The sequence below is a fragment of the Gossypium hirsutum genome, chromosome A09, assembly GCF_007990345.1.
Source record: "Gossypium hirsutum isolate 1008001.06 chromosome A09, Gossypium_hirsutum_v2.1, whole genome shotgun sequence".
Taxonomy (NCBI): domain Eukaryota; kingdom Viridiplantae; phylum Streptophyta; class Magnoliopsida; order Malvales; family Malvaceae; genus Gossypium; species Gossypium hirsutum.
The window spans coordinates 79,774,172-79,798,269 of record NC_053432.1 but is presented as its reverse complement, the minus strand read 5'-3'; the positions used below and the strand labels follow the sequence as shown (position 1 = coordinate 79,798,269).

Here is a 24,098-nt window from a genome sequence, read left to right as displayed (position 1 = left end):
ATCCATTTTCCACATATTCTTCGGGAGGGCTATATTAGGATAGGTGTCCGAGCTAAATCCTTTTTACCGTTAATTCCTTTTCAAAGATCCATCAAATTTTCCTTCCATTCAACCGGGATTTTTTTTCCCTTTTTTTTTCAAATATATCAATGTTTCATAAATTTCCATATAATGAACATTCAAATCATATTCATATAAAAAAAACATGCATTTCAAGCATTTAAGAATATAATTTAAGTTACACGAACTTACTTGGCAAAATTGCAAAAATATCAAGATTAAGGGGCATTTTGGTAATTTACCATTTTCCCAATTTTCACCCAATCTTAAATTGAAATTTTTTTCAATTTATTAATATAAATAATAAAAAAATTCATTCCCTTCAATTTGGTTATTTTTGACATTTTTACAAAATTACCCCCTGAAGTTTTACTTTTATTTAATTCAGTCCTTAAGCCTAAAACATGCAAATTAGCCATGCTAGCTGGATATTCATATATATTTTCCTCCTCTTCCTCTCCATTCCACATCCTTAATGTATATAACACACTTGTAAGTAACATTATCTATAATCTTTATTATTTACTTTTATGAATATTCAAGCTGGCCATTTATGTCATAGTCACTAAATTATTTATATCTGGAGCTATATAACTCCAAATTAAGATCTGATAATTTTCCCTGAAACTAGACTCATATATCTTCTTACCATAAAATTTTCAGAATTTTTGGTTTAGCCAATAAGTACAGTTTATTCTTTAAATGTACCCCTGTTCTGCTGCCTAACAGTTCCGACTCTTCTTCACTAAAAAATAATTATATCCTCGTACAAGATTCAAATGATGTTGTCGTTTGTTTATATGGAAAATAGGCTCATTAAGGATTCTAAATATATAAATTTAAGCCCATAATTATTTTTCTCCAATTTTTTATGATTTTCCAAATTCAAAACAGGGGAACCCGAAATCATTCTGACCTTGTCTCATAAAATTTATTATATCTCATGATTCACAATTCCATTACTACATCGTTTCTTTTATAAGAAACTAGACTAAATAAGCTTTAATTTCATATTTTATTCATCCTCTAATTCGATTTATACAATTTTTGGTGATTTTTCAAAGTTACACTACTGCTGCTGTCCAAAACAGTTTTAGTGAAAAATATTAATTTCCATTTTGCCCCAAATTTCACAGTTTATACAATTCAGTCCTTGCTTAATTAACCCCTCAATTGAGCTAATTTTTCTCAATTAATACTTTAGTCTATCATTTTAAACTTCTTCATAACCCCTAAAAATCAGAACTTTAGCATTAGACATTAATTCTAAACTCTTTCTTAATTAAGTCCTAAAATGAATTTCCATCAATTTTACTTGATAAAATCATCATATACCAAAAGTAAAGCTTCAATTCTATGATTATTCATCATATTATTTCAGCACTCATCCATAAAAACTTTAAAAATTAGCCATGGAATCAAAAAACTAATGAAATAGTAAGTTGGACCCAATTGTAAAATTCCAAAAACATAGAAACTTCAAGGAGAAAGGAAGAATTAAACTTACAAGAAGCTAGAGCATGAAAACCAGCTTGAACCCTCTTCCATGGTTGTTTTTCAGATGATGAATATGAAGAGAAATGAAGAGAATACTAGATATTCCAATTTAGTCCCATTTTTATTTAGCTAATTTTGGCAATTTTCCAATTTTGCCCTTATTTCACCCATTTCCTGATTTTTTTGCCGCCCAAAATATCTCCTTTGGGCTTATTTTAAATTTAGGTCCTTCCTCATTTAACAATTGAGCTATTTAATCCTTTTAGCAACTTTTACATATTTTCCAATTTAATCCTTTTTATTTAATTGACCACCCAAACGTCAAAATTTTCTAACGAAATTTTAATACTACCTTATTGACATTCCGTAAATATTTATAAAAATATTTATGGCTCATTTTATAACATCGAGATCTCGATACCTCTTTTTCTCAATTTCTTGACTAAATAAATCTTTATAAAACACAATTTACTATTCCAAAAATCTTTTAAAAGCTACATTTGTCTCGTAAATATTAAATAATATAATCTACGAGTTCATTTGTCAGATTTGATGGTCTCGAACCACTATTTTCGACATCGTTGAAATTCAGGCTATTACAACGTGTATCGGATGGTTAGGTCACGTGTGTAGTACTTAGTGCAAGCTACTACATGTACCGGATAATTGGTCGTATGTGTAGTACTAAGTGCAGGTTACTATGCGTACCAGATAGCTTTGGCTATAAGTGTGAAAATATGTGCAGGCAATTGAGTACCAGTTATTATTCCGAAGAGTTCAACAGGAAAATCGATTAAGTAAAAATACATGTGAACATGATTATATGATGAATAAGTGCAGGTATATGTTTAAGAAAATTTTGAGCAATATGCTCGATATTTGAGTGAACTTCGAAAAGACAAAATGGATTAAGTGAAATTATGTAAGAGTGAATTTTAGTAGTAAAATAGTGTTGGACAGCAGCAGTTGTGTGACTTTGAAAATTCACCAAAGATTTTGTAAGTTGAATTAAATTTCAAATAAATTATGGAATTAAAGCTTAATGAGTATATTTTCATATAAAAGAAACGGGGGGAGCAACAGAGTTGTATATTATGTGATATTCTAATTTTTGTGAGACAGTGTCAGAATGAATTTGAGATCCCTTGTTATGACTTGGAAAAATTGTTAAAAATTGTAGAAAAATAACTATGGATTGTAATTTATATGCTTAGAATATTTTATGAGTCTACTTTTAATAGAAACAATTGGGAACACTGTCTACTTTTAATAGAAACAATTGTGAACATTATCCGAGTCTCATACTATGAGATAAATAAATTTTAGTGAAGAAAGGTCGAAGCTGTCAAACAGAGAAACAGGGGAGACTTTGAATAATAAACTGTACTTATTGGCTAGACCAAAAATTCTTAAAATTTTATAGTGGAAAGATATATGAGTCTAGTTTCTGGGAAAATTTACAGATCTTAATTTGAAGTTTCGTAACTCCAGATATAAATGATTTAGTGACTGTGACTCAAGAAAGCAGCTTAACCAGAACATGTGTAAATGTACAATTGAGTTAGTTTTACTATGGAAAGCATGTTAGTAAATTGCTTCTTATTATTTCATGCGAGCTTACTAAGCGTAAAGCTTACCCCCTCCTTTCCATTTCTTTTAGTGTTGTCAGGTTAGCTCAGGGTTGGAGATCGTCAGAGGCATCATCACACTATCAAGCCAACACCTTGACAGTATAAACACATATGCTAGAATTATCAAGTGAATGGCATGTATAGGGACCTAGTTTTATAACATGTCTTATTATAATTTGGCAGAATATATTGTTCTTTAGTGAACTAATGATTCTAACTTACAAATCTAGCTATATATGTTATGTTTGATAATGGTGATGTGTATATGCTTGGTTGCCATGCACGGTTGGTAATATGTTATGTGTTGTTGTGAATGTTTAAGCCCGTTAACGCCTCGAACCCTGTCCCGACGTTGGATACGGGTGAGGGGTGTTACATATACGCTTATAGGTATTTTACTAGTAGTAAACCTTAGTGAAATTTTGTTTAATGGACTAAATAGGTAAGTATTTAGAGTATATGAGATGATATATAGTGTATAAAACATGATTTTGGTTTGTTTTGATTGCTTTGTTGTGGTATGTTGATGTGTTAAAATGTTGTGTTTAGGTTAATATCAAAATGGGTGAGAAATGTGAACTTGTAATGACCTATTTTCATCCACACAGGCAGAAAAACATATGTGTGTCTCAGTCATGTGTGATACACATCCTAACACATGGGCGTGTAGTCTGGCCGTGTGTCCCTTGCATCCTTAAAATTTAAAAACAGAATGCCCAATAATTTTCACCTAGCCTAGCGCATGGGCGTATGGCTTAACCGTGTGACCCTTGCACCTTAATTTCATAAATTAGTATGTTCACACGGCCTAGCACATGAGCGTGTGGCTTGGTCGTGTAACCCAAGTTAGAGAGTTACATGGGTATAAACACAGGCTGGGACACGACTGTGTGCCTCACATCGAATGCCCACACGGCCTAAGACACGGGGGTGTCTCTTTGCCGTGTGAGGCACACGGTCTGGCCACATGGGCGTGTGTCCCCGGCAACTTAGGAAACTTTTGAAATTTTGCGAAAAATTCCCTAAGTTTTCGGTTTAGTCCTAATTCATTTCTAACATATATTTTGGGCCTCAAGGGCTCATATAAGGGACAATATGAGTTATTATGATTAGTTTCTAATATGTATGTTGAAAGATATGAAATATTCGTATTTTATCTGAAAAGTTCAGTAATATTCTGTAACCTTATTCCGGCGACGAATTAGGGTTAGGAGTGTTACACAAATATATTATCATAAATATAATATCACGTCAGCTTGATATTAAATTTTCTGAAGGAATGGCGAGTTAGATTTCAGCATGTTCCAAGGGAGCAGAACAAGGTTGCAAATTGCATAGCAAAGATGTCAAATGGAGATTTGAATGTGAAATGTTACTTTGGTGAGCCACCTGAGTGTTCGAATCTTACTGGAGAATGATATTCAACAGTCTAGAATATGGGTGGACTCTCAGTAGAGTCGTGTAATAAAAAGTTCACTTCTATTTTCTTAAACAAAAAAAAAAATCATGTCAGCTTGTTATTTTCACATATCATTCACTAGAAATCTAAATAATGGATTAATGACTGTCATTAGTGTAAGCCTAAGATTTTAAAAGTGAAAAATATGGACTAAATCTACAACTCTATGCATCTTCAACATTGGTAATGGAATTTAACCAGACAAATTTAATGGCTACTATTTGGATCAGGACTAAAATTTTAAATTTTAAGAAGTACAGAGACTAAAATTGACTAAATCCAAAAATACATGGATTAAATTCATCAAATTAAATTGCAAAACAATCACAATCACAATCACAACCACAACAACAAAATCAAGATTCATAATGTAGTTAAATCTTTCACCATCATTAGAAGATAGAAATAAAATAAGTATTTTTCAAAAAATAAAAAATAAATTAATCAAAACACTCATAATAAATCACAAATTATCTAATTAAAAGTTAAATCTAGATACGAGCTTTAAGTAAAAAAAAACTTTCTTAAATGAAAAATCATAACCAATCCAATACTTGACTTAAAACACTTATCATGTATCATGTATCATTATCAATTATCAATTTACTTATTACACTATTACAATCACAATGAAAAATAACACACTTAAGACATCCTAGGTACATGTCATTACCGATAATTAACATGCTTTACCTCATTGAATTCGAGATCGACTTGGGATGCTGATTCAACGGTCTAGCTTTATTTTATCTTGCGCACGGAAACAAACCGTACTCTGAGTATGAACTCAGTGGTATTTCTATAATTCGAACAGTTAATAATGTAAGAAAAATATTACAAACTCTTAAAATCATATAATAAACTATATTACAAACTCTTAAAATCATATAATAAACTCAATAGTATAATTGTTCGATATCTTTAAATAATAATCAACTATTTACTTTTCAATCAGTAATCTATTTTAATCCAACCTCTATATCGTTAATATCTTTCAATGTCAATCAATTTATCAATATCATTCAGTAACAATCAATTATTCTTTGGTAATCAGTTTTCAATATATATATATTTACAATTCACTTTGAATAATAAGATTATTCACCTTTCATTCAATATTTTGTACTATTCCATTTCAATAATAGTCAATATTCTTTAGTAACAATCAATTGATCTTTATTGTTCATTATCGGTCAGTCATCAGTATTAATCAGTTATTCAGTAATAATCATTTATTTAGTAACAGTCATTTATTCAGTCACAGTCAATTATTTAGTAATAATAAGTTATTCAGTAACAGTCATTTATTAAGTCACAGTCAATTATTCAGTAATAATCAGTTATTCAGTAACAGTCATTTATTTAGTAGCAGTCAGTTATTCAGTACCTTTATTTTTCCCTATTAACAAGACCCGGATCGGACGGATACACGGATTCAACCCACGCATCGGGATAGCATACAGTGTTTCATCGGTCGAAGTCGAAATACACAGTATCGGTAATAGTAACGGTAACAGTAACAGTAGAGGTACATAGAGTACCTCATCGGATCAAATCCGGAACAGTAACAGTAACAATAAGGTACAGAATACCTCTTCTGAACGAATCCGGAACAGTAACGATAAGGTGACACTTATAGTGTCTCATCGACACAAAGTTGGAATATCCCTGAACACTTCCAATCCTATGGCATGCCAACTATATCCGACTAGCCCGATAATGTTAATAGGGTATTGAGTAAACTTTCAGTTTTCATTCAGTACATATTTCAGCTAATCATATCTATTTTCAGTTCAATATATATTTCAATTCATTTACATTATCAAATGTTCAAATTTCTCATTAATCATATATTTTCATATCAATTTCATCATTTCCCAAATCAATATATTTTTCAATATAACATACATTCATATTCAATACCACACCAATCACATATATTCAAATAAATTCAATAAATTTTAACATATACCAGTTAATTCGTTTCAATCATAAAACACAATAATTCTTATCTTAACATTTGTCATATACTTTAAATAAAATATAACAATTAATAACTAAGTTCGGATTATAGAAATACAAACCATAATTTTCGAGCTATCCCTCGTCGGCTTTATCTTTTCCTTGCTTAGCCGAGATTTTCCTGCACAACACTAGCTACGAAAATCAATTAAATATTATCAATACATTACCATTCAATTTTCATATTGAATATTTCAATTTCTATCCATCTTTTGCCTAAATTCCAGTTTAATCCTTAAACCGAGACTAACTTTTATTCTTCACATTTAACTCAATATTTTCATTCAATTTCCACTTTAGACTAATTTCAATACTCTAATTTCACCATAAAACCATAATTTCAAAATTCTTTCAATTTAGCCCTAAAGCATAAAACTTATGAATTACTTTACAATTCAATCCTTATTTCACTTCTAACTTGAATTTCTATCAATTTAATCCCTAATTCATCATTTTATTCAACATGAACAATATTTAGACATCTAATAACTTTCAATATATCAACTTAATTTCATCAAAACCTTGTTCCAAAGCTTCTAAAACATCAAAATTAAGTAAAAATGGCTAAATTAACTTACCAATTAAACCTTCAAACATCAAAATCCCAATTTTTCCTTTTTCTTTCTTTCCTTTCTTTTTCCTTCTTTCCTTCCCCTGTTTCGATTTCAATTCTGTTTCTTTTTTTTTCTTTGTCTCGTTTTATTATTATTATATATATATATATTAATATTAACAATAATGATATCTATTAATAAAAATTTATTTAATAACAAATACTTATTTAACACTTATATGCATATATATTATCACACTTGTCTTTCTTTTAATTTATTCATCATATAATATCAATTTAATAATAATAAATACATTAATATTTACTTAAATAATAAGTAAATACATACATGTATTACAAATGTATGTTAATATTTATTACACATATATTTTATTTTTACCATACACTTGGCATTTATTTTGGCTTATTTACTTATTTAGTCCTTTCAATTCTCTTTATTCTATAATTAAACTTTAACACTTTATTCAACTTAATCCTTTTATCCAATTATCCTTAATTAAGCTAAATTTACTTAATTAAACTCTAATTAACCACTCAATTAACTTCATAAATATTTATTAAAAATATTTACGAATCCATTTTTCAGAAACGGAGACCCGAAAATTCACTTTTCTGATAACAGTAATATTCGGGTCATTACAATGAATGTGAGTAATATATGCTTATAGGTATTTTACTAGTAGTAAACCTTAGTGAAATTTTGTTTAATGGACTAAATAGGTAAGTATTTAGAGTATATGAGATGATATATTGTGTATAAAACATGATTTTGGTTTGTTTTGATTGCTTTGTTGTGGTATGTTGATGCGTTAAAATGTTGTGTTTAGGTTAATATCAAAATGGGTAAGAAATGTGACCTTGAAATGGCTTATTTTCGTCCACACAGGCAAAGAGATGCGCATGTGTCTCAGCCGTGTGTGATACACAACCTAACACATGGGCGTGTGGTCTGGCCGTGTGTCCCCTGCATCCTTAAAATTTAGAAATAGAATGCCCAGGTATTTTCACACGGCCTAGCACACGAGCGTATGGCTTGGCCGTGTGACCCTTGCACCTTAATTTCATAAATTAGTATGTTTACACGGCCTAGCACATGAGCGTGTGGCTTGGCCGTGTAACCCAAGTCAGAGAGTACATGGGCATGAACACGGGTTGAGACACGGCCTTATGCCTCACATCGAACACCCACATGGCCTAAGACACAGGTGTGTCTCTTTACTGTGTGAGCCAACGGCCTAGCCACACGGGCGTGTGTCTCTTGCACCTTAGGAAAATTTTGAAATTTTGCGAAAAATTCCCTAAGTTTCCGGTTTAGTCCCGATTCATTTCTAACATATATTTTGGGCCTCGAGGGCTCATATAAGGGACGGTATGAGTTATTATGATTAGTTTCTAATATGTATGTTAAAAGATATAAAATATTCGTTTTTGATCTGAAAAGTTCAATAATACTCTGTAACCTTGTTCCGGCAACGGATTAGGGTTAGGAGTGTTACACAAATAGATTATCATAAATATAATATCACGTCAGCTTGATATTAAATTTTTCGAAGGAATGGCGAGTTAGATTTCAGCATGTTCCGAGGGAGCAGAACAAGGTTGCGGATTGCATAGTAAAGATGTCAAATGGAGATTTGAATATGAAATGTTACTTTGGTGAGCCACCTGAGTGTGTTCGAATCTTATTGAAAAATGATATTCAACAGTCTAGAATATGGGTGGACTCTCAGTAGAGTCGTATAATAAAAAGTTTACTTCTATTTTTTAAAACTAAAAAAAAATCATATCAGCTTGTTATTTTCACATATCATTCACTAAAAATCCAGATAATGGATTAATAACTGTCATTAATGTAAGGCTAAGATTTTAAAAGTGAAAAATATGGACTAAATCTACCACTCTATGCATCGTTCAACATTGGTAATTGAATTTAACCAGACAAATTTAATGGCTACTGTTTGGATCAGGACTAAAATTTTAAATTTTAAGAAGTACAGAGACTAAAATTGACTAATTCGAAAAATACATGGATTAAATTCACCAAATTAAATTGCAAAACAATCACAATCACAATCACAACCACAACCACAATAACAAAATCAAGATTCATAATGTAGTTAAATATTTCACCATTATTAGAAGATAGAAATAAAATAAGTTTTTTTTCAAAAAATAAAAAATAAATTAATCAAAACACTCATAATAAATCACAAATTAGCTAATTAAAAGTTAAATCTAGATACAAGCTTTAAGTAAAAACAAAAAAAAAACCTTCGTAAAAATATTTGAAATTTCTCATCTAAAACTCTACATTTTATTGTCTAATATCTTAAATGAAAAATCATAAAAGTTAAATCTAATTTTTAATATAAAAAACTATCGTCCTGGAAATGTTTTATAAAATTTAAGAAAATTATAACAATAACAAGATAAAAGGAGAGAAATATAAAATATAAACGGTACCAGAGCCAAGGGGATTAGTAGGTGCACGGTCCCCCTAAAATGGGAAATTTTCTATTTAGATCATTTATAATTTATAAAATTTTAAATTAATAATGATGAAATTACACTTTGACCTCCTAAAAATAATAAAAATTTGATCTAATTCTTTAAAAATTATAAAAATATAAACTATTATTAAAATGATGATGTTACATTTTTACTATTGTAAAAATACACAAATTAATTCCGATCCCAAAAAATTTTTCTGACTCCTCCTATGAGTATAAATTGAGAAAATAAATTTCCTTTTGCTTGGATACATTACAAGCATTGCCGGTGCCTCTAGTTATGGATTTTCTAACATTATAAGCTTTCTAACATAATTGCATATAGAAAACTTATTTTCTTATAGAATTTTGGAGAGTTACATCCATGATTAAGATAGACTTAACATCTAATTTTTTATTATCTTTAGTATTTTTCAAATTAAAATGTTGATATTTTATAATTAACATTGTATTTAATAATTATAGGTACGATATAATTACATGATATGAAAAAATAATTTTAAAATTTTAAAATAATATGAACATTATATAAATACATATTAAAATCTATACAACAAAATATATATTATTTTAAAGGTAAATTGTATAGATAGTCACCTAATTATAAAAAAAATCATTTTAGACACCTAGAATGAAAAGTTTATAATTTAAACACTTACATTATATAGTTCGATCATTTTTGTCACTCCCATCAAAATCACAAACAACAAGTTTCAAATTGATAGAATGTGTAAGTATTGATGACTAAATGTGTTATTATACCAGTTAGAAAAATCCCATGCTATTATTTACGTTATCAATTTAACGACAGGTGATCAAAATAGAAACGAATACAAAATTTAGTACCTAAATTTAAAAAAAAAATTGGATGACTAGAACAGAAACACAGAAATAATTAAGTGACAACTTGTATAGTGTAAAAAATAAACCTAAAAAGAATATAAAGTTATAAACAAAATAATTAAAAGATTTTTTCTACTTAGCTGATACATGTTAGTGTTAATTTCTCATGGGTTGGATGTGGATAAAATATCCTAAGTTTCAAAATTAAAGTTGATAAATAAAATTTAAAGATCAAAAAGAGAAAAAGTTACTAAATTGAACTTTCCGCTATTCATGCATGCCTTCCCTTAGCACTCAAGCAATGCTGGACGAGACATATTCTACTTTGGAGATATATATATATAATATAGGATTTGAATTCAACATTGTTAACGTGTGGAACACTATAGATTGGTTTTCATGTACGAAGTCCCGCATGTGTTTTGACTAATGTTCACTAACATTCACATCCCTTTAAAACTGAAACCGTTCTTTGATACGGATAACAGAGAGATGGATTTGTTGACAAGCTCCTTGCTATGTCTGCTCTTCACTTGGTTCCTGCTTCAGGCTTTCAACTCATTTAGAAATGGACGTAAATCAAGCCAACGCAAGCTCCCACCTGGTCCTTGGCCTAAGCCAATCATCGGCAATCTCTTCGATCTTGGGGATAAACCCCACAGATCATTGGCTAAGCTTGCTCAGATTCATGGCCCCGTTATGAGTCTTAAACTTGGCAGCATACTCACCATCGTCGTTTCATCGGAAACAACTGCAAAAGAGATTCTTCAGAAACAGGACCTCACATTCTGTAACCGAACCATTGTGGATGCTGTTAGAGCCAGCCAACATTATGAAGTTGGGCTGCCATGGATACCTGTGTCCCCACTTTGGAGAACTCTTCGCAAAGTCTGTAAGACCCATATTTTCGCTAGTATTAAGCTTGACGCCAATGAATACTTGCGTCAGAACAAGATTCAGGAACTGATTGCCAATGTTGGCGAAAGTTGCCTTAAAGTGAAGCCGTCAACATAGGCCAAGTTGCTTTTGATACTACCATTAATTTGTTGTCCAACACTGTCTTTTCAATGGATTTGGTTGACCCAAACTCATCTATTGCTCGAGAATTCAAGAAAACAGTTAGGGGGATGATGGATGAGGTAGGGATGCCTAATTTGGCAGATTTTTTCCCTTTTCTTAGAAAGATTGATCCACAAGGAGTAAGGCGTCGGATGACTGTTCGTTACGAGAATTTGCTTAATTTTTTTGGAAATATATTTGATGAAAGATTGCAATCAAGAAAATCCCAAGATTATATGGCATCAAATGATGTTTTCGATACTCTTCTTCATATTATTGAAGACGATATTGAGGAGCTTAATAAAAATCATGTCATACATTTATTTTTGGTAATCTCTTTATCTTCCTATACCTTTTCTATTTTATTCATGTCGCTATGTATAAAACATTTTTCCCATTTCATTTATGCATCATTGAATAGGCAACATGGATAAAATATCTTGACATACTTGGGTTATAAGACACATCGATGCATAGGTGAGCCAGAAAATATGTCTTGACATCATTGTCCACTGGGCTTAAAGACGTTTTTTCCAAATCATCTCATGCATTGATGTGTAGATGCTATGGAGGAGATGCATTTAGGACTTTTTTTACATGTTGTCAAGTTCTAAGATATTTTTTTATATCCTCTTACATGATAAATTAATGTGTATGCAACACGAAAGAAATATCTTGACACTGTTAGGTAATATAAATTTTTTTTCTCATGTCATCTTATGCATCAATGCATAGGCAACTCCACATCATTGTTGCTAGGTTATACGACTTTTTTTTTCTTGTATTATCTCTATGCATCGAGACATCAAAAAGGACATATTGACATCATGTCAATACGAATCTTAAATATTTGGTTTAACCATGTCAAATGATAGGTTTTATTTGTTGCTGGAACCGATACAACATCAAGCACATTAGAGTGGGCAATGGCGGAATTACTTCAGAACCCACAAGTTTTACTTAAAGCCAAGAAAGAACTAAACCAAGCAACGAAAAAGGGAAACCTATCGAGGAATCAGACATAAATCATTTACCATATTTGCAAGCAATCATCAAAGAAACCTTCCGAATGCACCCGGTTGTCCCATTGTTACTCCCTCGCAGAGCTGGCTCCGATGCGGAACTTTGTGGTTTCAAAGTTCCAAAGGGTTCACAAGTGTTAGTTAACGTGTGGGCCATTGGTAGAGATCCAAGCATTTGGAAAAACCCTAATAGTTTCATGCCGGAGAGGTTTTTGGGGTCTGAAATTGATGTCAAAGGTAGGGATTTTGGGCTGATTCCATTCGGCGCTGGACGACGAATATGCCCAGGATTACCTTTGGCGAATCGAATGCTGCATTTGATGTTAGGGTCTCTTATAAACTCCTTTGATTGGAAACTTGAAGGTGGGATCTCGCCAAATGAGATAAATATGGAGGAGAAGTTAGCCATCACAGTTCAAATGGCGGAACCTTTGCAGGCAATACCTGTTCTTGTTTGAGAATTCAGTTCAAATACATTTTCTAGTCTTTAGACACCACTGTTAATTTTCAGACAAATGATAAAAAAATTATTATGTTTTTTTTATGAAAATTTTATATGTTCTTATCATTGTAATTTAGTGTTGCTAACGTTATCCTCTATTTATCATTTTTTTACTTGTTAGTGAATATATATCGTATATATGTATCATTATTTGTGGTGAATATATTTTTTCCTTGTTCATAAAATATGATTTAAAAATTAAATTAATTTCTTCCAACTTTTTTGTGAATGCCTCGTACAAAATCATTTTCATCCAATTGCAAGTAATAAATAGACGTTGTAATCGTTTTTAAAATATTTTATTATTTTATTTTATTTTTCAAATGAATGGTTCATAGAAAATCATTTGGGTTCATTGGCAGCCACACAGGGGTCCAGCTTCTCAATGAAAGCTTTGAAGATAGCCATGCTATTGAAGCTGTTGACAGGGTTAGGCAATTGGTTGGTCCTAAGCTCTTTAGGAAAATTGAATTCAATTTGTAGGAAGAGGCGGCGATAATTTGTATATTATTAATACATTAACATTATAAAAAGCTTTTAGCACCAACAGTCCACTATGAAGCATTATGGCTTAATTTCCATTTTTTTTACCATTTAAAACATAAAAATCAACAACGATTAATTTTTACGATTTTAAAGATTTAATTTTTGTACCTTCTTTAACCATATGACCACTAAAATTTTTGGATCAAAATTTAATATAACTCTATAGTAGACTAGTAAATATTAATATTTACTAACTCGATCATCAGAAAATGGGATTTCAAAATCACCATTTTCGGATACTACTAAAAATGGGTTGTTACACAATTAGTAGTAGAGCTGAAAGTTGGTACGTCGGCTATAAGACTTCTACATGGCATTATTTTATTTACAATAATAGAATTCATAGTCCAATAAAGGGTAAATGATATAGTCTCATAGGCATTACATGATAGATGGGAGAATAACATGGCCATGAGTCATTTTTCTAGGATGAATAATTTAATTACTATACATTAATAATTGACCTTTTCATGAAGTAAGATATAATGATTAACATAAAATAAAATATGATCATATTAGGTGAACGGATTTAACCCAAAGAAATTAAAGGTATCCTATAAGGGTAATTCATATACATATGACATGGTTATTGGGTATACACTTGATAAGTTACTTTAGTTATGGTATATTAGTAGAATGACTAATTGACTAAATAATATTGTAATCAGTAGACAAAAAGTTGAAACTTAATTGCAAATTATCTAAGCTCTAATTATATATTTTCAATTGGTCTTTCCGCTAACTTGGTATAACCTTTGACAGTTTGTATTTGAATCGATATTGTAACGCCCCCACGCCCGAGACCGTCGCCGGAGTCGAGTATGAGGTGTTACTAAGCTTAGTTTAACATTTTTAGAACTTTGGATTATTTGTTTCTACATTCACAGCTTTTAAGCTACTTGCGTCACAGTCACAAGAAAAATCATATCTCGAGTTACGAAACTCGAAATCAAGATCCGTAAATTTTCCCTAAATCTAGACTCATATACCTATCTACTAATTTTTTTATAAAATTTTTGGTAGGGCCAATTAGTACAGTTTATTAGTTAAAGTTACCCCTGTTTCAGGACTTGACTGGTCTGACCTCTGTTTACTACGAACCACATTTCTCTCTGTACAAAATTCATATGACTATGAGGTTTGTTTCTCCTAAAACTAGACTCAATAAGGATTCTGAGGATATAAAATACACCACCTAAATATATCTTTACAATTTATGGTGAATTTCTAAAGGAGGAACAGGGGATTCAGAAACTGCTATGACCCTGTTTCACTAAAATTCAAATATCTTCTAACATATAATTCCTTTACCTGTTTCATTTCTTTCATGTGAAACTAGACATAATAAGCTTCAATTTGATATGTAGTCCATCACCAAATTCAATTGCTATGATTTTTAGTAAATTTTCAGACTCGCGTCAGTGTTGCTGCAGTATTCTGTTTATGGCAAATTTCATCCCTCTTATGAGTTTTTATGCACTAAGTATCTTAATAATTTTCCTTAACATCAAACATAATCTAAACTTACCATTTTCATAATTTATCATTATCAAATATTTTCTCAACCATTCTGTCACTATATCATAAGATCATTTACACAAAATAAGTATATTGCTATACATGCCATACTTAAATTTACAAGCCATTTACCAAAAATCTTCCGGATAGTGTGACTGAGCCTTCGACCTATCCCGACTCCTGAACTGGCTTGTCCAAAACTACAATGAGTAAGAAGGAGGGAGTAAGCATAAATGCTTAGTAAGTTCATATGTAAATAATAAATAACATAACAAACAATCAAACTAATCAACATTAGCATATATCATCAACACACTTATCACATTTTTTAATCATTTTTCATCATCTTATTACCTTATCGTGGTTGTAATCAACACTCAACCCGAGGGTTAAATACATACCTGTCCAAAATATCCATTTCTCATCACTTACCAATACGTCTCTTTTCATCTCGAGTATTCCTCCATTTGAGTAAAACTTTACCCGTTGAACACATCGGAATATAATTCGGATACATGGATAATTTGCATATAAGTGCCACATATTCAATCAAGCCATCATGTAACCCGCCCATAAGCGAACTCGGACTCAACTCAATGAGCTCGGGCGTTCGCATCCATAAGTGAACTCGGACTCAACTCAACGAGTTCGGATGCCTAGTTACATCTCACGAACTCGGACTCAACTCAACGAGTTCGGACATTCGCATCCATAAGTGAACTCGGACTCAACTCAATGAGTTCGGATGCTCAACCATCCTAGTGACATGTCACTTGTATCCTAATCTATTCCTAAGGTTCAAACGGGATTTTCCTCGAACACTTATCCTTGCCATCTTCCGTAGAATGCCGAAATCAATACTCGGTAACAATTATATTTAACAAGTAGCTCACATAATTTACATATTATTTGAAATTAACCACAAAGCATACATTTCATAATGAAATTCAGCATAACACATAATTAATATCAATAACTTAAAAATAACAATTATGCTACATTATTTACACATGAACTTACCTTGGTACCAAAATACAAAGATTTTGCAATTTAGTCCACAATCTTTTCTTTTCCTCGATTGAGGTTGATTCCACGTCTTTCTTGATCTAAAATAACACTCATTTAATACTCACATTATCAAATTAATCCTTAACTCAAATTTTGGCAAAATTACAATTTTGCCCCTAAACTTTTGCATATTTACATTTTTGCCCCTAGGCTCGGGATTAAACTTTATTCCTTATTCTTATGTTTTACAACATGCTGATCACTTTTCTCTTCTATGGCAACATCAAATTCTCACTCTAACATGTACTTGTGACTATTAGGTATTTTTACCGATTAAGCCCTTTTACTCGTTTTTGCTTAAAATCGAGTAGTACAAGTTGTCTAACATAATTTAAAACCCCATATTCTATCATAAAACATCAAAATACACAAATTTCACCTATGGGTATTTTTCCAAATATAAACCCTAGGTTGAATTATTGCTAACATAAGCTTAATCGAGCTACCGGGATTCCAAAAACGTAAAGAACATTAAAAACTGGGCTTGGAATCACTTACTATGGAGCTTGGAAGCTTGAAACAAACCCTAGCTATGGAGAACCCTTGAAATTTCGGCCTAATGAAGAAGATGGACAAAAATTGGCTTTTAATTTTGTTTTTAATTCATTTTAATAACTAAATGACCAAAATACCCTTACTACTAAACTTTCCAAAAATTCCTTCCATGTCCTAATTTTGTCCATGAACTTAAAATTGGTCAAATTGCTATTTAAGACCTCCTCATTAATATTCCAAAACAATTTCATACTAAAAACTTCTAGAATGCAAGTTTTGCAACTTATTCGATTTAGTCCCTACTTTCAATTTAAGCACTTTAGGCATAGAATTTCATCACGAAATTTTCACACAATCATGCAATCATATCATAATCATCAAAATAATTATAAAATAATTATTTCTATCTCAGATTTGTGGTCACGAAACCACTATTTCGATTAGGCCCTAATTCAGGATATTACAGATATCATAAATAAAACAAAAATGATTAATTATATATATACATATATATATACAGTATGTATCACTATCCGCAATGAATGCGTTTTCTCCCTACAAATAAGAAATGACTTAGAGATAAAATTAATTTCTTCGAACTTAACCATTTTTCTCACATTGGGGCTTGAACTATATATTTTTTTAAAATTTGGCCCTGAACTTGCAAATATTTCCACATTGAGGCTTGAATTAGGCAATCCGCATTAGGGCTTGAACTTTTTTTTGTCCAAATTAATCCTTAAATTTGACATTTATTCCCATATTAGGACTTAAACTTAGCAATTGTTTCAATATTAAAATTTTCAAAGGCTACTTGGATAAAAAAAATTCAAACCCTAATGTAATAACAATTGTCAAATTTAAGTCCTAACTTGAATAAAAATAAATTCAGACCATAATGTGATAACAATTTTAAAATTTAAAATCCAACTTAAAAAAATTAAATTTCAAGATAAAAAAATTATCAAGTTGAAATCTAAAAAATAATTTAACCCAAAAATGGAAGGGCATCAACTCTAGATTGATCCGCAAGTGACTCCCACCCCAACTGATCCAGACTCTTACGGCTAACACTGTGCACGACATATAAGATATACTATCCCACCACTAAGAGCTAGTTTAGCTTGTATTAGAAAGTGTGAGAGTGATAAATGGATTTATTAGCAACTTCCTTGCTGGGTTTGCTATTGACTTGGCTCCTGCTGCAAGCTTTCCTCTCCATTAAAAATGGAAATAAATCAAGCCAACGCAAGCTCCCGCCTGGTCCACGCCGGATTCCAATCTTCGGCAACCTCTTCGATCTTGGGGATAAACCCCACAGGTCTTTGGCAAAGTTTGCTCGGATTCATGGCCCTGTTATGAGTCTCAAACTCGGCAGCTTAATCACCGTCGTCGTCTCCTCGGAAACAACGGCCAAAGAGATCCTTCAAAAACAGGATCTTATATTCTGCAACCGAACCATTGTGGATGCAGTTCGAGCCAGCCAACACTATGAATTTGGGCTGCCATGGTTGCCTGTGTCGCCGCTTTGGAGAACTCTTCGCAAAGTCAGTAATACCCATATTTTCTCTAGTCTGAAACTCGATTCCAATGAATACCTGCGTCGGCACAAGATTCAACAACTGATTGCTAAAGTTGGCGAAAGTCGCCTTAAAGGTGAAGCCGTTAACATAGGCCAAGCTGCTTTTGATACTACCATTAATTTGTTGTCCAACACTATGTTTTCAGTGGATTTGGTTGACCCAAATTCAGCTAGAGCGGAAGAATTCAGGAAAACAGTTTACAGTATCATGGTAGAGGCAGGGACGCCTAATTTGGCTGATTATTTCCCTTTGCTTAGAAAGATGGATCCACAAGGTGTACGGCACCGGATAACTGTTCATTTCGACAAGTTGCTTAAACTTTTCGGCAATATGATCGATGAAAGACAGCAATCAAGAAAATCCCAAGATTATACCGCATCAAATGATGTTTTGGATACTCTTCTCGACATCATTGAAGGCGATATCGAAGAACTTAACAAAAATCTTATCACACTTATTTCTGGTAATTTTTTCTATCTACCTTAATTATTCTCTTTATAAATGATCCAGTTACAGAATTTATTACATTATAAGAAACAGCACTTATATAGTTACATTCATATTCATTATTCATGTTTGCTAACCAGAGTTTTTCATCTCCATTTTTTTTGCTAATTCTTCGTTAAATCACAAAAAGATATCTGGGGGACAGCGTGCCTGGTTCTAGTACCTTTTTTTCTCATATTGTCTTGCGTATCGATATGTATGAAACAGACTGTCTTGAAGTGATTTGGTTATAAAATATTCTTCTCGCCTTATCTTTACACATTAATAAATAGAAAAAAAAATGATATCCTGACATCTATTCATTAAGAATGCTACATCTTTGGCTTAATCATGTTAGATGACAGGTTCTGTTTGCTGCTGGAACGGATACAACATCAAATACATTAGAGTGGGCGATGGCAGAAATACTTCGAAATCCACATGTTTTACTTAAAGCCAAGAAAGAATTAGATCAAGTAATCGGTAAAGGGAAACTAATTGAAGAATCAGACATAAATCGTTTACCATATTTGCAAGCAATTATCAAAGAAACCTTTCGAATGCATCCTGCAGTCCCGCTATTACTTCCTCGTAGAGCTGGCTCTGACACAGACCTTTGTGGTTTCAACGTTCCAGAGGGTTCACAAGTGTTAGTTAATGTATGGGCCATCGGTAGAGATCCAAGCATTTGGGAAAATCCAAACAGTTTTATGCCAGAGAGATTCTTGGGGTCCGAAATTGATGTCAAAGGTAGGGATTTTGGGTTGATTCCGTTCGGAGCTGGACGCCGAATATGCTCAGGATTACCTTTGGCGAATCGAATGTTGTATTTGATGTTAGGATCTCTTATTAACTCTTTTGATTGGAAACTTGAAGGTGGGATCTCACCAAAAGAGATGAACATGGAAGAGAAGTTTGGACTCACCGTTCAAATGGCTGAACCTTTGCAAGCAGTCCCTGTTGTTATCTGAAAAGCCTGTTTAAAATCCAAGTGAAAATGTTCGTAGCTTGTTAATGGCTTTATCTTCTCTTAGGACAATGTATCCCTGTTGTTATCTGAAAAGCCTGTTTAAAATCCAAGTGAAAATGTTCGTAGTTTGTTACTGGCTTTATCTTATGTGAGGACAATGTATCCCTGTTGTTGTCTGAAAAGCCTGTTTAAACTCCAAGTGAAAATGTTCGTAGCTTATTGGCTTTATCTTATCTTAGGACAATGTTGTTTTTCAAACAAATGATCAGAAGCCTGTCTATTTCTATCATTGTTATTTCGGTGTTGCTGATATAATCGTATCATGCACTTCTCACTGATTTCACTTCAAAATATGAGACTTATGAAACATATTCTTAATTTTCATATTCCATCTACTTTCCAATCAGTTAAGATTTTAATATTTTAAATTGTTTATTTTAGTCATTCAAAATAAAAATAAAAAATTGTAATTTAGGCACTCATATTACATAGTGTGGTCATTTTAGCCACTCTATTAAAATCACAAATTGTAAGTTGACATGGTTATTAAAAAATTAGTATAATACCAAATTTATCCCTCAATTTTATCTATTATATCGATTGTGTTATAATTTTAAAAAATTAACTCTCAAAATTTACAAATATTCTTAATTTGGTACTAACTCTAAAAAAATTAAAGAAATATATAAAAATATAAAATATATAATATATAATAATTTTAAAAAATATATCAAAAGTTTATAGTTAGATAACTATTTGTGTAGTTTACCTCGTAAATTTTGGATCAAAATTCAAAATCTTAAATATCGTCATAAAATAATTAAATTTGGCAAAAGTACCACAAAATCCCTTACTATATCATGGATTACATTATAGCCCTTCTATTGAGAAAATAGGTAAATTATCCTTATTCGTAAGATGAGTGAACAAAATAACCCATTCATTACAATTTGGTGTTTATAAATAAAATATAATAATAAATTTAACCCTCAACCTTTACACATTTTCAATTTGATCCCTACCCCTTTATTGCAAGTAAATTAGAAAATTTTGAAATTAATAAGACTAAAGGTCAAAAAGGCATTAGTAAAAAAATTAAAAAAAGCAATTAAACCCTTTTAAAATTAAAATGAAAATAAAAAACATAAAAAAGTTATAAAAAATTTATTAAAAAATAACAATACTGACCCATTAAAATAAAAAATTCGACCCCTACTCATTTATTGAGTTGATATTTAAAATTTTTACAGTTTTTTTTATAAATTTTATGATTTTTAATAGTTTTTAAATTTTCAAATGGCTTAATTGATTTTTTTTAATTTTTTATTAAGATCTTTTTTACTCTTTAGTCTTATTAATTTTATTTTTTTAATTTACTTTTACTAAAATGTTAGAGACAAATTAAATAACTACGTAAAAATTGAAAGCTAAATTTATTATTATATATATAAATATAAAAAATTCAATTTAAAACTAAAATTTTAAAACTATTTAATAATGCATTAAAATAAGAAATTCCTTCTAAAAAATTTATAATGGTAATAAACCCAACCGACCATACATCACAAGGTATACAAAGTCAATTTTTGAGCCCTAGTGGTTTACTACCCACTTGCTAATAATTAATAGATGACATTTTTGAAAGAAAAACTAAAACGTATAAGGTAAAAATACACATTTTTCAAAGCTTAAAACGTGTAATAAAATAATAATCGTTAATTAAAATTTAATGACCCCCATAACTTTATAATTTATTGGCCCACATAGTTCTATCAAATTTATCATATTATTGTTTTGGAACTTGTTTGAAACTCTATAGAGATTTTTTAAGCTTGCATATTTTGTCTTCTTTTTCATATGTCACAAACTTTGAAAATTGTTTCATATAGATTTCTTCGTCTAAATCACCATTTAAAGAAATAATTTTCACATCTATATGATGCGCAACCTGGAAATTAATCCTAGTATGATTTTTTTTCCTACTAAATCTCTTAAGTACTTTAACATTATTTTTTTTATTTTATTTCTCGTAAACTTAAGAAGAGCAATATCAATTGTATTATATCTTCCTTATTCAGGTGTATAAATTTGAAAACAGTGTGTTATCCTTGGGGGTGAGACTTCCATTTCCGATTTCATTGGTCAGGGTGAAATCACTTCTAAGGTCGTGGTTTTCCATGACGCATTATTTATTTATTTTTCCCTTCTTATTTGTACTTATCAGTGCTAACGTTTTTTTTTGTAGTAGTAGTAGTAATTATCCAACAATTTAAAAGCGATTTTACCTACTACTGTAGAAACAATGTGTAACAGCTCGTTTTTTTAGTTGTATCAGAAACAGTAATTTGAGGCCACAAATCCAACAAGTACTGAATTATTTTACTTAAGCTTACTTCTGGCAGAATACTTGCTTCAAATAATATTTTGCATGATCCTGCTTTACGTAGAAATTTGATTAGTGGTGGACTTATGAATAAAGCATGCATTAAACTATTCTTTGAATCGGACATGTTTAATGTCTACCTTATTCAGAAGTCCACCACTAATCAAATTTCTACGTAAAGCAAGAACATACAAAACATTATTTAAAACAAATATTCTATCAGAAGTAAGCTTAAGTAAAACGTTTCCTTTAACGAGTACTTCCGAATTGCTAGAATTACCCATGTATACTTGTTCACCTTCAGCTTCATTCTCAAATCCAATGAACATTTCTTTATTGGTGCATAAATGTTTAGAAGTGCATGTGTCTACTATCCACTCAATGTTATTTTCCACTAGGATGACCTTGGAGACCACAATGGTGATCACTTCGTCTAGATCTTCAATCAAATGCACTAGTGGTTTGTTCTAATTCTGATTGTGACTTCCAGAGCGCCGAAAGCATTGGTATGGTTTGTGTCCTAGCTTGCCACATACATAACAACTTATCGGGTTGTTGGATGTTTCATAACAACTCATCGGATTGTTGGATGTTTCATTCTTTCCCGGTTTCTTGAAGTTAGCAAGCTTCTTGGATTGAGGCTTGACTTTCTTCTTTTGATTCCCAACGTTCTTAAATCTGTTAAGTTTAGGACCAAAAGAAGATTCCACGAGGTTAACCTTAAAAGATAATTCACTAGCAGTGACAAAAACCTTATCTTTAAGACTGTTGGCTTTCTTGATTTGCATGTGGCAGATCAGTTCCTCCAATGACATGTCTCATTTCTTATGCTTCAGAAGATTCCAGTAGTTGGTTCCATGTAGTGGTTTGAGTTTGGGCAGATTAGGGATGTTTTTTTTTAATGACTAGAGATATTGTTTCTACAGTAGCAGATAATTCGCTTTTAAATTGTTGGATAATTACTACTATAAAATAAAAATGTTAACACTGACAAATACAAATAAGAAGGTATAAATAAATACTGCGTCGTGGAGAACCATTGTTTTAGAAGCAATTTCGTCCTGATCAGTGTAATTAAAAATGGACCGTCCCCAAAGTTAACATAATGCTTCTAAATTCGTACACAGAAATGAGGAAGAATTGGTATTGCTTTTTACCTAGAAATCAGGAAATAAGATAAAAATAAAATTTTAAACTTGGTTGAAAAAACCTTTTCAGAATTAAATTCTCAAGAAAGATTGGAAGAGTCACAGACGATCCCACTTAAAATCCAATATCCTCAATAAAATTTCCTCTTATGTAATTTTAGTAATATATTAAACTTTTAGAAAAAAGTAAAGTAGGATGAGAAAATCAAGAAGAATGAGAGAAACTATGATTATGTTACTTATAAAAAATGAGGAGAAATGAATCGATTCTCAAAGGGACAATTAAATCATCATATTGTAAAACAGTTACATTTCTGCATTACCAACTGTATGCAAATCGGTGAATCTGGGCTTATTATCATCAAGATGAATTGCAGCTGCTACGATATTAGCCAACAAAAATAACCAAACGGTTGAACCCATTTGTGAGATAAGCTGAGTCAAAGACCTGAAAAACATCCATTTGTCATCAACCAGCTCGTAGTTCATGAAGGCTGAAGCAACTTCCTTATATTCAAATGAGAACACAATCTAAGAAAGGGTAGGAAATGAAAGACTTTGAATGGATCTAAAAGTAGCAAAAAGCCCCAATGGGATTAAAATAAAAATCTTGCTTATCATATCCCTTTATGGAGGCAAACGATGCGAAAGTCAATGTTATTTAGTTAGGAATTTGATGGCTGAGATCAAGAAAACGTTTAGTAGGATAGGATAGGTTGGCT

The 24,098-nt window shown here is 31.3% G+C and overlaps 2 pseudogenes; both read left to right on the top strand.

Moving 5' to 3' along the window:
- The first annotated feature begins 11,088 nt into the window (after positions 1-11,088).
- LOC107895461 (geraniol 8-hydroxylase-like) lies at positions 11,089-13,233 on the top strand (annotated as a pseudogene).
- A 4,624-nt stretch (positions 13,234-17,857) lies between these two features.
- LOC107896495 (geraniol 8-hydroxylase-like) lies at positions 17,858-20,129 on the top strand (annotated as a pseudogene).
- The last annotated feature ends 3,969 nt before the right edge of the window (positions 20,130-24,098 follow it).